The 17,752-nt window shown below is 37.2% G+C and overlaps 1 long non-coding RNA gene across 1 annotated transcript; it reads left to right on the top strand.

The window, feature by feature from the left end:
* The first annotated feature begins 9,424 nt into the window (after positions 1–9,424).
* LOC145105422 (uncharacterized) lies at positions 9,425–11,344 on the top strand. The gene is made up of 5 exons (XR_013707315.1): positions 9,425–9,721; positions 9,916–10,015; positions 10,780–10,833; positions 11,080–11,171; positions 11,245–11,344. It is a non-coding gene; the product is annotated as an uncharacterized LOC145105422 (long non-coding RNA).
* The last annotated feature ends 6,408 nt before the right edge of the window (positions 11,345–17,752 follow it).

The following is a 17,752-nucleotide window of genomic DNA, read 5'->3' as shown; positions in this document are numbered from 1 at the left end:
AAAACTGTGGTCACCTTTATTCTATCATCGAGTTCTCCAAATAACCCCTTCAACCAGATATCTTCCTTAACTGCTTCTGTAATCGCCATGTACTCTGCCTCGGTAGAAGACAGGGCAACTGTAGACTGTAACTGAGCTTTCCAACTAACAGCACAACCATTTAGAGTAAACACATACCCTGTAATTGATCTTCGTTTATCCAAATCTTTGACATAATCTGAATCAACATATCCGAACACCCCAATGTTAGATTTACCAAAATTTAAACACATAGAAGACGTACCGCGTAAATAACGAAAAATCCATTGTACTGCTTTCCAGTGTTCTTTCCCCGGGTTCGCCATGTATCTACTAACCTTGCTAACAGCATAAGCCAAATCAGGGCGCGTGCATATCATAACATACATCAAAGATCCAACAACACTAGAGTATGGAACACGTGCCATGTAAGCCATATCAGTCTCATTAGTAGGACTCAAAGCGGATGATAGCTTGAAATGAGCTGCAAAAGGTGTGTTGACAGACTTTGCTTCGTGCATACTGAAGCGTCTTAGGACTTTCTCAATATAACTTTTCTGAGAAAGATGCAAGATCCTAGACTTCCTGTCACGAATAATTTCCATACCTAAAATCTTTTTGGCAGCTCCTAAGTCCTTCATTTCAAATTCAGCTTTCAACTGGTCTTTTAACTTCTGAATCTCCTTCATATCTTTCGCTGCAATCAACATGTCATCCACGTACAAGAGTAAGTAGATCTTTGAACCATTTTCACCTTTCTTGAAATAAACGCAGCTATCATAGGTGCACCTGCTGAATTTGTGACTGGTCATGAAAGAATCGAACCTCTTGTACCATTGTCTAGGAGACTGCTTGAGGCCATAAAGAGATTTGTTCAACTTGCATACGTAGTTCTCCTTTCCAGGAACTACAAAACCTTCAGGTTGTTGCATAAAAATCTCTTCCTCAAGCTTACCATTTAGGAAAGCTGTAGTGACATCAAGTTGTTCTAACTCAAAATCATTAGAAGCAACCAACCCCAACAATACACGAATGGAAGTATGTTTGACAACTGGGGAATAAATGTCAGTGTAATCAATACCAGGAATCTGACTGTAGCCTTTAGCTACTAACCGAGCTTTGTATCTTGGTTTATCATTTGGGTTGACAGGTTCCTTGAGCTTGTAGACCCACTTGCATTTAACTGGTCTCTTCCCTTTCGGAATAGGAACTAAATTCCAAGTACTGTTTCACTGCAAGGATTCCATCTCATTTTGCATAGCGAGCATCCAATCATTTGAGTCTTCAGATTTGATAGCCTCGTCATAATTTGCAGGCTCCGTTGCAGACTCAATATTATTAGCAACAATAAAAGCATAGGCAACCAAATCAGATTCAGCATACCTTTTCGGAGGAATAATCTGTCTTCTCGGTCTATCTCTTGCAATGCTTGGAGTAGTAGCTTGTGGTTGTGAAGGTGTTGAATCTTCACCAACAACATGCTCATCCGACGAAGAAGAATCTTGATGCTGATTTGTACTCTGATTAGTGGTAGGTGAAGTAGGAAGCTCCACCTCCATTTGAGCATTTTCTTTATTTGCTTCGGATGATACATCTGATGCATCTGTTCTTTTAGAAGAGTCAGCAACTGGTTGAAATATAGCAGACTCATCAAAAGTAACATCTCTTGAGATGATAATTTACTTCAAATCAAAGCTCCATAACTTGTAACCCTTTACACCTTGATTGTACCCAAGAAAAACGCATTTGATTGCTCTTGGTTCTAGCTTCCCATTGTCAACCCGTGCATATGCTGGACATCCGAATGGTTTTAAATCTGAATAATTTGCAGGTTTACCGGACCATAATTCAAACGGAGTTTTCTTCTCGATTGCTCGTGACGGTGATCGGTTGATAACATAGTAAGCAGTCGAAGCAGCCTCCGCCCAAAAAGACTTTGGCAATTTGGAATTAGAAAGCATACACCGGACCTTCTCCATAATGGTGCGATTCATCCTTTCAGCTACACCATTTTGTTGAGGTGAATGGACTACTGTGCGATGTCGAGTAATGCCTTCCTTTTGACAATAGACATTAAACGCTTCTGAGCAAAACTCAAGTCCATTATCCGTACGAAGATACTTTACCACCAGACCTGATTGCTTTTCAACCTGAACTTTCCAATTTCTGAAGGTAGAGAAAACGTCTCCTTTATTTTTTAAGAAGAAAGACCACACCTTCCTGGAGAAATCATCAATAATAGTGAGCATATAAATAGCTCCACCTTTTGAAGCAACTCGAGCCGGTCCCCACAAATCCGAGTGAACATAATCAAGTGGTCCTTTCGTTGTATGGATACCACTTGCAAACCTCACTCGTTTTGCCTTGCCATATACACAGTCTTCACAGAAATCCAAATCAACAATATTTTGTTGACCAAGTAAACCTCTTCGACTCAATTCTGACATGCCTTGAAAACTCATATGGCCGAGTCGAAGGTGCCAAAGACGGGACTGATCTGGATCAGAAAAAAACTTTGACACAACAGCAACATCACTCGAAATTGTTTGCCCGTCAAGAAAGTAAAGATCTGAGGTTTTTCGTTCGGCTCTCAGTTTGTCGGAACCGTCATTGAATACCCTGAGAACTCCACCTTTACCAGCAAACTCATATCCCTTTTTGTCAAAGGAACTGAGAGATAACAAGTTTCTTCTGAGGTCAGGAACATATCTAACATCCCCCATGGTTCGAATAACTCCGTCAAACATACGGATCCTGACTGAACCATGTCCAAGAACTGGACATGTAGTATTGTTACCCATCAACACATAGCCCTGGTTAACCTTTTCAAATGTGTAAAACCAACTTTTGTTGTGACACATATGAAAAGTACAACCAGAGTCGAGTATCCAATCACCAGTGGAATCCAGTTTATTTGAATAAACTATCAAAAGTTCTCCAATACCTTCGACCTCAGCTAGATCGGCTTCACCCGAAGTGCTACCTTGTTTACCATTTGCTGCCGTCTTCTCTTTTTCTTTGTTCTTCAACTTGAAGCATTCTTCAAGCACATGTCCCTTTTTGTGACAATAGTTGCAAAACTTTCGTTTGCCTTTTGACTTGGATCTGGTTCTGTTGGAAGATTGAGAAGTTCTACTTCTCTCTGTTGTTCTTCCTCTGGCATTCAAACCTTCGGCTTTAGCATCACTTGAACCACCACCAGTAATATGCTTCATCTTCTCTTTGGAATCCAAAGCTGTATAGACTTCATCTAAAACTAGAGTGTCACGGCTATAGATAATAGTATCACGAAAATGGCTATAGGATTCTGGCAACGACGATAGTAAGAATAGAGCCAAGTCTTCATCTTCATACTGAACATCCATATTCTCTAAGTTATTTACTAACTCTTTAAATGTGGATATATGTTCAGCTAAAGAGCCTCCTTCAATCATCTTGAGATTGAACAACCGTTGCTTCAAATGCAACTTGTTTGGTAAGCTCTTGGTCATCAACAGTTGTTCCAACTTTAGCCATAAAGAAGCCGCTGACGTTTCTTTTAGAACATCTTGCAAAACATCGTTTGACAAGTGCAAACGAATTTGGGATAAAGCCTTCAGATCTTTCATCTCCTTTTCTTCTTCGGTCCATGTATCGGGCATCTTATTGAAACCCAAGAGCGCCTTGTGTAAATCCATCTGAATGAGAATGTCTCTCATCTTTACTTGCCACAACGGAAATCAGGTGTTACGATCCAGTAGTGGAATATCGTATTTTACCGAAGACATGATTAATTACTTGATAAAATGATCCCAACGAGCTAATATCACAACCCGGATGCTCTGATACCAAATTGTTGTAAAATACGACGGATCCAAATTGACTTAAATAATATTAGCTCAATGCGGAATGGGATCAAAAATTATCAAAGCGTAATAATCACAACGTAATACGAATAAAATAAATAGAATAGAGACACAGGAATTTACGTGGAAACCCAAATCGGGAAAAAACCACGGGCGTAGGAAGCCGATAAACAATTCACTATAATTTGCAGTGTTTACAGGGATTATGAAAAAGATTACAAATAGAGTGGGAGAGCTAAAATATACGGTGGTGTATTAGAATATATATATATATATATATATATATATATATATATATATATATATTGATTTGGTTCGTGGGTTTATTTTTTTTCAAGCCTTCTGGCTTAGGCTATTTATAGCCAAAAGAGAACATATGAAAAGGAAGGAAGAAGCCGTCCATAATTGTAGGCGAAGAAGAAGTTAGGCGCCCCACATGTAACTCACCGTCCATTCTCATTTTCAATTTCACACTTATATTACTATTCATAGTCAAACTATGAATAGTAAATGATAAGTTACAAAAATAACCCCTGAACTATTTGTCACTTGCTAATTTTGGAGGCAACTTTTCCACAAACCATACGCATGCCAGCTCGTTTCCTGGAATGAAGCTTCCATGTGACAACAACTTGACTTAGTCCAGTTTCAGTATTCCCAATAAAGCCAGTAGCAGTAATCTAGGATCATGTTTTCTTCCATATGCATGCATTTCCTTAGTTTTAGCTTAGCTGTTTTGTTTTGATTATAAATTGTAATCGTGATTGGTGGAATTATTATGCAGAAAATTGTCTCAAACCTCCTATGTTATTCTTCTTCTTCCTGCAACTGTGTTTTCTCTATTCTGACCTTATCAAACTGGTGCTTTCATTCTCGTTTCAATGCCTCCAAAACAAGAAGCGGTCCCTGAGGAGCTCACTACACAAGAGCAATTACAGGCCCTCCTTTACCTTTCAACCGCTACCAATACCCGGCTAGACACACTTTCCAATAACATAGCCAGCCTCGTCCACATGCTTACTAATCAGCACCTCAATCAACCACCACCACTCCGGCCGCCACCACCACCTCCCAATAACCTCCGGCCACCAAAAATCCTTCTCCCCAACTTCGATGGCACCAACCCACTAGATTGGTTGTTCCAAGCAAACAACTACTTCGAGTATTACTCGGTCGCCCTCAATCAACGTGTGGCCCTCTCTGTCTTCTACTTTACGAGAGACGCGTTAAGTTGGTATAAGCACTTATCCACTAACCACCTGTTAGGGACTTGGCCGTAATTTTCACGCCAACTTGAGCTCCGTTTCGGGCCGTCAACATATGAGAATCATCAGGCTACACTGTTCAAACTCCGCCAAACAACCACTATCGCCGCCTACCAAACAGAGTTTAAAAAAATTAGCAATTATGTTACCGGATTGGATAACAATGTCCTCCTCAATTGCTTCCTCTCGGGCCTTAAGGCAGATATCCAGAATGAGTTAGCCGTCCTCCACCCTACCTCACTCCACCAAGCCTATGGCCTTGCGAAACTAGTAGAAGACAAACACGCAATGGCTCGCTCTCGTTTTCCCTCCTCCCGGCCTTACACTTCTCCCTCTGTGGCTTCCACTTCCACCACCATACAACCCAATTCTACAGCTACAACGACACCCACCACGGCCCTCCTCCCTACCCCGATGACCCCCAAACTACCCTTCACTCGACTTTCTCCAGGGCAGAAACGATGAGCCTAAGGATTGTGTTTTCGTTGCCCAGAAAAGTATACACCAGGTCACAAATGCAACCCCCCACAATTTTTGTTAATTGTGGATAATGAAGAACGTAACGACAGAAACCCGGGTAACGATTCCGTAACCCTTACCGAAATTGACCCCACCCTCATGAATCTCACTTCTTCTCCTTATCCACGACAGCATTCTTTGGCTTATCATCACCACAGGCACTTCGTATTACCGGTTACATCCACAAACAACCAGTCACGATCCTCATTGATTGTGGAAGTACCCAAAATATAATCCAGCCTCGTATCGTCGCCATGTGCAACCTCAAACCCGACCCAATTCCGGAATTCTCGGTGATGGTGGGAAACAACGATAAAATCAAATGCCAGGGTATATGCTCTGACCTCTTCGTTTACCTGGCGGATACCCCCTTTACGATTCCCTTTTTTGTTCTACCGGTGGAGGGCGATGACCTCATATTAGGGGTTGCGTGGTTAAGCACATTAGGTCCCATAGTGGCTGATTTCTCCATACCTAAACTCGCCTTCACAGTGGGCCAGCAGTCCATTACACTCCAAGGCGAGCCCTTATCTAAACAAGTCACTAGCCCACATCTAAAAAACCTAATACAAAAAGAGAATGTGGCTTCTCTTCACGCTATTTTTTTTCAAATGGGACCAGAACCTTCATCTCTTCCACCCAATATACCTTCAACTCCTGACACCATCATCACCCACCTGCTTCAAGAATACTCATCCGTATTTGATAAACCCAAACACTTACCTCCATTTCGATCTCAAAACCACCACATACCCACTTCACCCACTTCAGCTCCGGTCAATGTCAAACCATACTGGTATCCCTATTATCAGAAGCAAGTCATGACTACTTTGATCTCAGAGATGCTCACGGATGGTATCATTCAACCTAGTCAAAGTCCCTACTCCTCTTCGGTTCTCCTCGTCAAGAAAAAAGATGGCACATGGCGCTTTTGCGTTGATTACCGGGCACTCAATGCCATCACTATAAAAGATCGATTCCCAATCCCCACTGTCGATGAATTGCTCGATGAATTGCACGGAGCGGTAATTTTCTCTAAAATCGATCTTCGATCCGGCTATCACCAGATACGGGTTGCACCATCCGACACCCACAAGACCGCCTTTCGAACAGTAGACGGACATTACGAGTTTCTAGTCATGCCTTTTGGCCTCTCCAACGCGCCATCTACTTTGCAGTCCACAATGAACGATCTCTTCCGCAATGAACTCCGAAAGTTTGTTCTGGTCTTCTTCAACGACATCCTGGTTTACAGCTCAACCACCGAACAACACTATCACCACCTAGCTCATGTCTTGAACATCCTTGCTTGCAACCAATTCCATGCTAAACAATCTAAGTGCACGTTCGGCGTCTCTACCATCGACTACTTAGGGCATATCATTTCGGCACAGGGTGTTACCGCAGATCCGAACAAAATATCTACCATTCAAGATTGGCCGCCACCCACCTCATCACGACCTTACACTGATTCTTGGGTCTCACCGGTTACTACCGCCGGTTCATCCGTCACTGTGCCCAAATCGCGTCCCCTCTTACCGACATCTTAAGACAGAAACAGTTTGATTGGCCACCCACCGCTGCACAATCCTTCACCAACCTCAAGGCAGCAATGTCCGACATCATCACCTTTACTCTTCCTAACTTTGAAGAGGTTTTCGATGTTACCACAGACGCGTCTACTCTGGCCATTGGTGCAGTGTTGTCCCAACATGACAAACCGATCTCCTTTTACAGCAAAAAAATGTGCCCCCGCATGCAAGTCGCCTCAGCTTATGTTCGGGAACTATTCGCCATCACAGAAGCCGTTAAGAAATGGAGACAGTATTTACTTGGGAGACGTTTTCACATATTTACAGACCAATGCAACCTGAAACATCTGTTATCTCAAGTCGTTCAAACACCGGAGCAATACAAATGGGCTACAAAACTAATTGGGTTCGATTTCGAGATAATTTACAAACCCGGGAAAGAAAATAAGGTGGCGAACGCATTGAGTAGAATTGAAGAGCCCAAGCTATTAGCTTTCCCACCTGGGTAGAAGAGCTGCATCATTTTTTTCCTACACCAGAAGGGCAACGCTTGAAAACAATGCTACTGGATAAAACAAATGGGGCCAACACGTTTTTCTTTCGCGATGGGTTGATGTACCACTCTCACAAGTTGTTTATTCCTAACTGTTCGTCACAAATTATTACATGAATATCATGCGACTACCCTTGGAGGGCATTCCGGTGTCATGGCCACCGTCCGCCGCCTTGCTTCCACCTTTCATTGGCCAAAGCTCAAAGACGAAGTCCATTCATTCATCCGGGAGTGTCAAGTTTGTCAACAAACAAAGTACCCGACACACAAACCTTACGGGCTAGCTACTCCAACCGATACCAATACCATCGCAAGTTTGGAGTGATATTTCGATGGACTTCATTACCCATCTTCCAAATTCAGGTGGCAAAACCGCAATTTGGGTACTAGTGGACCGGTTCACCCCGTTCGCACACTTCATCAGTTTACCATCCAAGTTCACTGCAGCATCTTTGGCAACTTTGTTTTTACACACCATTTATCGCCTCCACGACATGCCAAAGAGCATAATTTCTGATCGCGACTCGTTATTTTTAAGCACTTTTTGGCAGGAATTATTCAAGCAAGTGGGCACCCGTCTTCGTTACTCCACTGCCTATCACCCTCAATCCGACGGTCAAACCGAAGTTGTCAACCGATGCTTACAAAATTTCCTTCGTTCCTTTGCAAGTGACGAACCACAGTCATGGAGTAAATTTCTATACTTGGCGGAATATTGGTACAATACGTCTCACCATTCTGCCATAAACATGTCCCCATTTCAAGCTCTTTACGGAAGACCGATCCCCGATCTCAACCGTTACAAACCGGGTGACTCCAAAATGGCATCTATTGACGCCACTCTCACAGAACATAATCGCCTTCGCACCATCATCAAAGACAACTTGAAACGGGCACAACAACGCATGACTTCCTACGCAAATGCCCATCGACTCGACAAAGAATTCAACGTAGGTGACATGGTGTTCTTACGTCTTCATGACTACCGACAACATTCCGTCCAGACCTGAGCCACTAAGAAGCTTAGCAAAAGGTTTTATGGACCCTTCAAGGTCTTAGAACGGATTGGTTCTGTCGCATATCGGTTGGATCTGCCCCCCCCACTCTCGAGTACACCCGGTCTTTCACATTTCATTACTCCGACAAGCATATGGCAATCCAACGCCGACACCTCTGCCTGACTTCCCAACCACAGAAGATGATGACCCCAAACCCATTCAACTCTTAAATCATCGAATTTATCTGAAACAACTACAGGTCTTGGTTATGTGGCAAGACAAAGATACATCAGAAGCTTCTTGGGAAACAGTATGATGACTTCAAGTTCCGCTTCCCAGATTTTTGTTCCACCAACAGTTATGCTCAGGAGCTTGAGGACAAGCTCCGTGTGAAGGAAGGGGTATTTGATACGAACCAGGAGCCCAACATGACAAGTAGCCCACAAATGAGTCCATCTGGTACCAGGCCCAAAAGAACCATACGCATGCCAGCTCGTTTCCTGGAATGAAACTTCCATGTGACAGCAACTTGACTTAGTCCAGTTTCAGTTATTCCCAATAAAGCCAGTAGCAGTAATATAGGATCACGTTTTCTTCCATATGCATGCATTTCCTTAGTTTTAGCTTAGCTGTTTTGTTTTGATTATAAATTGTAATCGTGATTGGTGGAATTATTATGCAGAAAATTGTCTCAAACCTCCTCTGTTATTCTTCTTCTTCCTGCAACTGTGTTTTCTCTATTCTGACCCTATCAAAGTCTAATTAGAAGACATAGGTGGTATTTAGGAGTAGGTTAGTTTGTCGGTTCAGAAAAAAAAAAAAAAAAAACAAAGCACAGGTTTATGCTTATATGTAGGTCAATCACTAAGGACAACTTTATGTTCCTTTGGAATATGGAGAAAAATTAACCGTGCATGTGTTGATAAAATTCTTCAATGTCCAAAGTTGGTTTGGGCACTGTCCACCATACAAGGAACCAATGAGCATACATGTATTCCTTTTCATTTTATTTCATTATTATTCAGATTTTGATGTTATTTTATTGACAATGGAGAGATAAATAAGGTCTACCGGTTGCCATATGTGACTGTATTTTTTTTTTTCAAAAAAAGGCAATATGTGGATATGTTACTTCTATCCTATTTAGTTTTTACAACTAACATTGCTTACTAATTTTTTGATCAGATAGCATGAACAAAATGTGAATTTTATTTCTTATTTCTGCCTAAGATTGGTTCTTCAAGATCCGTTCAAGAAGCTAAACACCAAGGACATTAGTTATCAGGTTTGATAAAAAATCAACTTTATAAATTATTATACTGCTTGCTTATTTTTCTGTCCTATCATTTTAATATAATTTGATGGTAGTTTTGTTTTTTGAGAATTTTGTTCATGAGTTTTTGAGGTTAGTTTGACGGCTCTAATGGCCTAGCAGGAAAAGGCTTTTGGCATTTTCATTTGAAATAGGTTTCTTTATTTTTTAATGTCAATTTGTAATTCATTACATTAGTTGAGATAACATACCAGCAAAAACTTATTTCGAGTGTGTTTGAATGTATCTTTTATGCTAAAGCACATGCTAATAAAAACTTTTACATTTCTTCTTTAAATGGATAGAGTAGACTAACAATTCATATTTGGAGTTGATGTTCATCTGCTCTTCTTCTATTCACATCTCTTTTTTGCAATCAGATGTGACGCTACAAAATACCAATATTATTTTTTCTTGATAAATTACTAGAATGTTTGTTTATCTCCATTTTCTCATGTTAAAAGTGATGGTGTTTGATTATGTAAGTTGTAATTTACTTTGCTTTATGTTTGAATCATATAACACAATATTTTGTTAAAATTCATACAACTCACAAGATTTGATCATATTAATAGTCATACAACACATGGGATTTTTGAAAAGTTGAGATTGGAACATGTATTAGGAAGTAGTTTTATCACATTGAATGTGTAAATTTTGAAGCAATTCCTTAGTTCTTCATTCATGATTTGATTTACTTTCGATTTTTTATATTTTTTTCATTTTTCACTTCTCAGTTTAATGTATTGGGACTGAACACGGATTGAGGAGTATGTCCATCTTTGCACAGAGTATGTCCTTTTTTACTTTTTGTTATGAGATTAGATCTGTTTGATAATTTTTTTTTTTTTTTTTTTTTTTTTTTTTTTTTTTTTTTGTAAATTATGATATTTTACAGTTTATTTAGGGCATATATGAAATACTCTCTGATTTTTTTGGTCTGATTGATAGATTGTAATTTATTCTATGTAGTCACAAAACAAGAATATTTGGTATTTAATGATTGTAATTTCACATTTTGAAATATGGCCTTGCAGAATATTCATGATCTACAACAACATATTCAATAAAATGACCAACAAGCAAAAACTTAATGAAATACAGGAGCATGTACTTGTGTTTCTATAGGGTTTGGTTGCTTTTCATCTTTTGAATATTCCTATGTCTATTTCTGCTTTTAAAATTTCTTTTCTATGTTTCAGCATGGAGTCACTCAAGAAACATATATAAAGATGACAAGACTTTCATGTGGTATGACAATTGGCATCCTCTTGGGTCTTTTTCTTATGTTCTTTCCCACAGGTAAATCTCGAATGTTGGGTTTAGATTTAAAGATAAAGTGAGTGATGTTATTGTTATATAATGGTAACTGCAGTTCGCCTGTTAAGTACATGATTTTGTGTTGATTTTAGTATTCAACAAGTCTGGAGTGATCTTAATGATGCTGGTCCTGTTTTTCCGTGGTGTGGTTTAAGCACAGTTTCATATTATAGTTGGCCATTAGGGAAAGATTGAATATGAAATTCTGGGATGCTTCTAAGAATCTTTGTTGCACCTTTTGTAATCTGCAACAAGACTCACACCATCATTTATTCTTTGATTGTTCCTTCTTGAATGACATATGTCTCGCATGTTGTGATGGATAAAGTTGAATTCAGTAAAATGGAATGAGTTAATTGAAAACCTGTAGATTTCTTTAAAAGGAAATTTTATTAAGAAACTTGCTCTTGTAGCCCCTGTTTACCATATCTGGAAGGAGAAAAACAATAAGCTATTTAAGAAAGGAAAGAATGGAAAAAAATAAGGTGATTTTGAACATATTTGAAGACATTCTAAAATGACTTTTTGAAAATAAGGTGATTTAGAATTTAAACAAAGTTTGGCATGAAAGTTGGTTAATCTGGTGGTGGTTTGGTTGCAATTCGATATGGATTTTTTTTTTGGAATAAAATATAACAAAGGAGGAATGAACTGTTGTGAGAATAAAAATAAAGGACATTGGTTTGGAATAAAAGGGTATTATGGTCTTTTTCTGGTTACAGTTAATTGCGATAGGTATTTTCAAGGATGTGTGAAGCTTCAAGTCTATGGTTGGCAGGGAGAAAGGAGATGGTTTGTTGTTTTAAATATTTGGTGCAATAGAAATTTTAAGGGGTATTTTGGTCCATTTTTTGGAATTTTACATGAAAATGGTTTTTTCTCAAGATCGCTTTTGGAGCAATTTTATCCGTTGGGTTCGTCAATTCAAAAGCAAGAGAGTCGAGGGGTATACTTATTTTTTTTTTATATATATATAACAATTTGAATGGTATGGAAAGATGGAGAAGTGAAGAGTTAGGAGAGAATATTGGCCCCGGATATAATATGTAAAAGAAAGTTGAAGGAAAAAGATAATAGGAAAGTTTGGATTCTCAATACTTCAAAAAGCTTATTGGGTTGTTTTTATTACACCATCAATTTATTTGAAATCGAGTATTGGGAAATATGAATAGTAATGTACTATCATTGTTTTATTTGTTATAAAACCGTACTTTAATTTTTTCCCATTACAACATTGTACTTTAGTAGATTTGTCATTGTACATTGCATGGTAACAAATTACATAATTATGATATAGAACAAAGTAAAATATTAGTAAAACAATTATTATTTTTTGTTACACCGGTCAACCGTCCTCTAGGTCAACCGTCCTCTAGGTATTAAACTAGTTAATTTATAGTAGATGATATATGAGAAAAAAACAAAATTTATAATATTGAACATAAGATATGGATCACAATTATTTTTAATTGGGTTCAACTTTCAGTATGTCTCATTCTCAACACAAAAGAGATAAATGTTACAATGTCATTAAAATTTAATTTAACAACATAAACATATAAGTTTGATTCCTAACAAAACCCAAATTTTGTCTCCATTTTGCACATCTTCCATTTTCAATCTTACTCTTAGATTTCTTTTAAAACTTTACATTCCCAACTAATTTCATTATTGCCTCATTTCTTCACTTCCTTATGACTATTTTGAAATTTATCTAACTTCACTTTTCATTTCTGCTCCATTTTCAATAGTAATAATATAAATTATGTTTCAAACTCGTAGATGAAGGGATGTTCGGTAACAAGTTTGTGAGAAACTAAAAGCATCCGAAAGCAAAATAATAACATATCTTGAATCTGTCGAAATTCACCATGATCCCTTTGATATGAAGAACGATTTTTGAGAGAAAGTGTGTGTTTTTCATTAGCCCTCAAATTCTATCTGAATCCATGTATTTATTGGCTTCCAATAGTGGTTGTAAACCACCAACCGAAATTAACTGCTAAAAACTGTCTGCAGTTGATCCTATATTTAATAGAATTTATTTTTTACTAAATAAATAAAAAATTAACTAATTACTAATTAATTTTGGATTTTATAAAAAAAATATTATTTAGTCAAGAAGAGCCCCAAGGCCCAAGGTCCTATCTTTGACCATTAATATTTAATAAATCCAAGCCTACTACTAGCCCAATTTGAGTAGTAGAACACCACAACCCAAACCCAATGCTTAACCCATTACTTGATCCATTTGATTAAATGAGTGGGACAAGACTTATAAGGTGGGAAAATGTTTTCTCTTCCTCCTATGTGGGACAAGTCACACATTCTAATTTTGTAGAACAAAGTTCCAACAATAATAAAAGTTTCAACTTCGAACTTCAAACTATAACTAGTTTGCAAAAACACACCAAAAATCTTACACATGCTATGAGTTATACATATATAATGTCTGCTTGGATAGAAAGATAATATTTTCACAATTCATGGAGAAGAGCCTATTTATTTGCATTATTTAAATAAACTTATTTTTATGCTTATAAAACTATTATGAAGATCATAAATCATAATCATATTGCAATCAAATATTCGTCTAAATACTACTTATTGTATAGTTTGCTTAGATGGTGTTTTTTTACTTAATATATTTAATATATAAAAACTTAATGAGTTCGAATACATACACTAGTTTTTATTCGAAGCTAATAAAATGTTTTAATAGATCAAGTATCCTTATTCATTTCATAATATGCTCTTTATTTTCTCCACATCAACCCACATTATCATTTTTATTTATGCAATTTAATTTTAAAGTATGTTCTTCGTTTGCTCTTTCATCCAATTTTTTTGAAACAACAACTAATGTACTCCATTTATATCTATTAAACAGTCTATACATATTATTTTGGAAAGTCATTGGCACTCACTTATGTTGGGTGACAACAAAACAAGTTAAGCACTTCAAAAAAGTATCAAACAAGCTTCGGTGAAACTCACAGAAATAAATCTTCTGAAACGTAAATAAAAAGAACACAGTATTTAACGTGGTTAGGTCAAGGTAACATACGTCCATGGGAGAGAGAGAGAGAGAGAGAGAGAGAGAGAGAGAGAGATGATTTTATTAACTTTGTGAAACTATTATAAAAAGTCAAAATTATATCTCACTCTGAGCTCTCACGGAAGTCTAACAATTTTACAATGATGGGGATATAAGTCTATTTATAGGCAAGTATGAGAAACTCTATTTCTGATGGGCCAGGCCCATCCATAATTATCCCATTAGAGGGATGCCCTAACTTCCAACTAATCACGGAGTTCCATGTAAACACTTGTAGAACCTTCAACCTCATGAGTACCAACCAATACATGATGGATCATCATGGCTGGATCATCATGGCCATGATGGCGTACCTGCTATAAAGATGATGCAACAGCCATGTGGAGCATCCTCCATAAGCATCTTCATCCTTTTGAGCAGCATTGAACAATCTTGAGCATCCTAGAGAGAAACTGACACCTGAGTGGCGCATTAGGAGCCATAATGTCGGACCTTCCTTATGAATGGTGCGTCTTCATCTTGAATGGCGTATCCTTGCTTCTTTGTTCATCAACAACACTTCAATACAAAACAAATTACACATGAGTGGCGCATCAAGCATCAAGGCGGTGCACCATGTGCCAAAGCTGGCACATCAGGCACTTTAATGGCGCATCATGATGCATGGCACATCATTGATGCTCCATTCTACTTCCTGATGATCCAATCCAACTCCAAGTGCTCCATATTGATTCATGATGCTCCATTTCACCTCCAAGTGCTCCGTTACAACTCCAGGTGATCCATGTTCCTCCAAGTGCTCCACTTGATTCTAAATGGTCTATGTTGGACAAGACTTCATATCCCAAAATTCTCCCACTTAAAGGCTTGAACAACTTCATCTGTCATTTAAAATTTTCCAATCCTCAAAGTAATCTCTCTCTCTCTCTCTCTCTCTCTCTCTCTTTTTTCTGCCAAGCCCTTCTCTTCAAACTTCTGGAAGGCCAGTTGAAGTCATGCAAAGCTTCAACTTCTCAATGGTAACCACCTTGGCGAACATATCAACTGGATTCTTTGTTCCAAGGATTTTCTTCAAGTTTAGAGTTGCTTCATTGAGTAACTCTCGAATGAAATCGTACGTAATTTTATGTGTTTTTTTCTATTAAGAAACACAGGATTCATTGCTAAGTGAAATACACTTTGGTTGTCATAATGCAGTAAACAATCCTTCTACTGCATTCCAAGTTTTGTTAAGAACTCTTCAACCATATGGGCTCTTTGGCAGCTTCTGCAAGTGTCATGTATAGCTAGTTATAACAATGTACTTTCATTTTTTTTACTAGAACATTATAAAGTAATGGTTTCATCTTTAAAATCTTCATCTCTTCTTTAGTTGGACAAAATTTTGTAAGATTCTCCACGTGATCATCATCTAAGATTGATATATACATACATACCTAAAGTTGCAACATGTAGATATCAAATGAAATTGTTTCTATTTAACTCATTCGCTAGACAGATTAAGAGTATAAAACATTTCAATTTATTCTATGTCAAAAATTAATCTAAGATATAAAATTAAAAATTAAAAACTAAAAGTTGCAATAAATCTCTCTCAAAAAATAAGTGAAGAAGTTGATCTAAAAAAGAAAGTGTTTGAACTTGGAAAGACTTCATACCCCAAAATTCTCCCACTTAAAGGCTTGAACAACTTCATCTGTCATTTAAATTTTTCCAATCCTCAAAGTACTCTCTCTCTCTCTCTCTCTCTCTCTCTCTCTCTCTCTCTCTCTCTCTCTCTTTCTCTCTTTTCTGCCAAACCCTTTTCTTCAAACTTCTGGAAGGCCAGTTGAAGTCATGCAAAGCTTCAACTTCTCAGTGGTAACCACATTGGCGAACATATCAAATGGATTCTTTGTTCCAAGGATTTTCTTCAAATTTAGAGTTCCTTTATTGATTAACTCTCGAATCAAATCGTACGTAATTTGAATGTGTTTTTTTCTATTAAGAAAAACTGGATTCATTGCTAAGTGAACTACACTTTGGTTGTCATAATGCAGTAAACAATCCTTCTACTGCATTCCAAGTTTTGATAAGAAACTCTTCAACCATATGGGCTCTTTGGAAGCTTCTGCAAGTGCCATGTATAGCTAGTTATAACAATGTACTTTCATTTTTTTTCTTATTAGAACATTATAAAGTAATGGTTTCATCTTAAAAAGCTCCATCTCTTCTTTAGTTGGACAAAATTTTATAAGATTCTCCACGTGATCATCATCTAAGATTGATATATACATGCATACCTAAAGTTGCAACACGTAGGTATCAAATGAAATTGTTTCTATTTAACTCATTCGCAAGACAAATTAAGAGTATAAAACATTTCCATTTATTCTATATCAAATATTAATCTAAGATATAAAATAAAAAAATTAAAAACTAAAAGTTGCAATAAATCTCTCTCGAAACATAGTGAAGAAGTTGATCTAAAAAAGAAAGTGTTTGAACTTGCATGCAGATCCAAGGATGAAAAGAAATGCAACAAATAAAGCTTTTTTTTTTCATTTAATATCCAAGACTTGATGGTTAATATAAGTAGTTGTTTAGTTCAAGTATAAAACACTTTAAACATGAACCAAGTAAACCGAAAAAGCCCAAACATGTTGAAATTTCAAAAGTGAAAATGGCTATCAACTGTCAAGAGAAGTGATATAAAAAACATTTCAGAAAATCATGACAAACTTGCTTAATTAAAATCAACTTTGTAAAGTGTTTAGTAAAAAATCGTATTTTCACTAAAAAGACCATTTACCCTTACATGTATATATATATATATATATATATATATATATATATATATATATATATATATATATATATATATATATATATATTACTCGGTCTCTAACAAGGTTATCCTTTAAATCACTTTTATTAGAAATGGTTAGGTTAGATGACGCATGACAAAAAAAATTTGTGAAACAAGATAACTTATAGAATACTCATGAAATCTAGAGATGCAATAAAATGTGGTACGGTTCTTGTAAATTAATTTTAGAACGAACCCTATGAAAGAATAAAAAGAGAAATAAAGACTCTTTATAATGAACAAATTAATATAATAGGCACCAATTATTCAAGATAACACTTATGTCGTACATTCTTCGTAGGGTTGCACAATCTTTTTAAAGGTTGCATTACAAAAATTAACTCATTTTCGACGGCAGTTTTCATCACAAATCTGTCACTAAAAAGGGTGTCATAAATCCCTCACTAAAAGGGTTACACAAACATATTTACATTAAACGTACACTTCTAAGGATTTTGTGAGAAATTTCCAGTGGATACGTGAC

Source organism: Lactuca virosa, chromosome 1, assembly GCF_052849685.1.
Source record: "Lactuca virosa cultivar CGN04683 chromosome 1, Lactuca_virosa_CGN04683_v6, whole genome shotgun sequence".
Lineage (NCBI taxonomy): Eukaryota > Viridiplantae > Streptophyta > Magnoliopsida > Asterales > Asteraceae > Lactuca > Lactuca virosa.
This window is presented reverse-complemented; position numbering and strand designations above follow the sequence as displayed.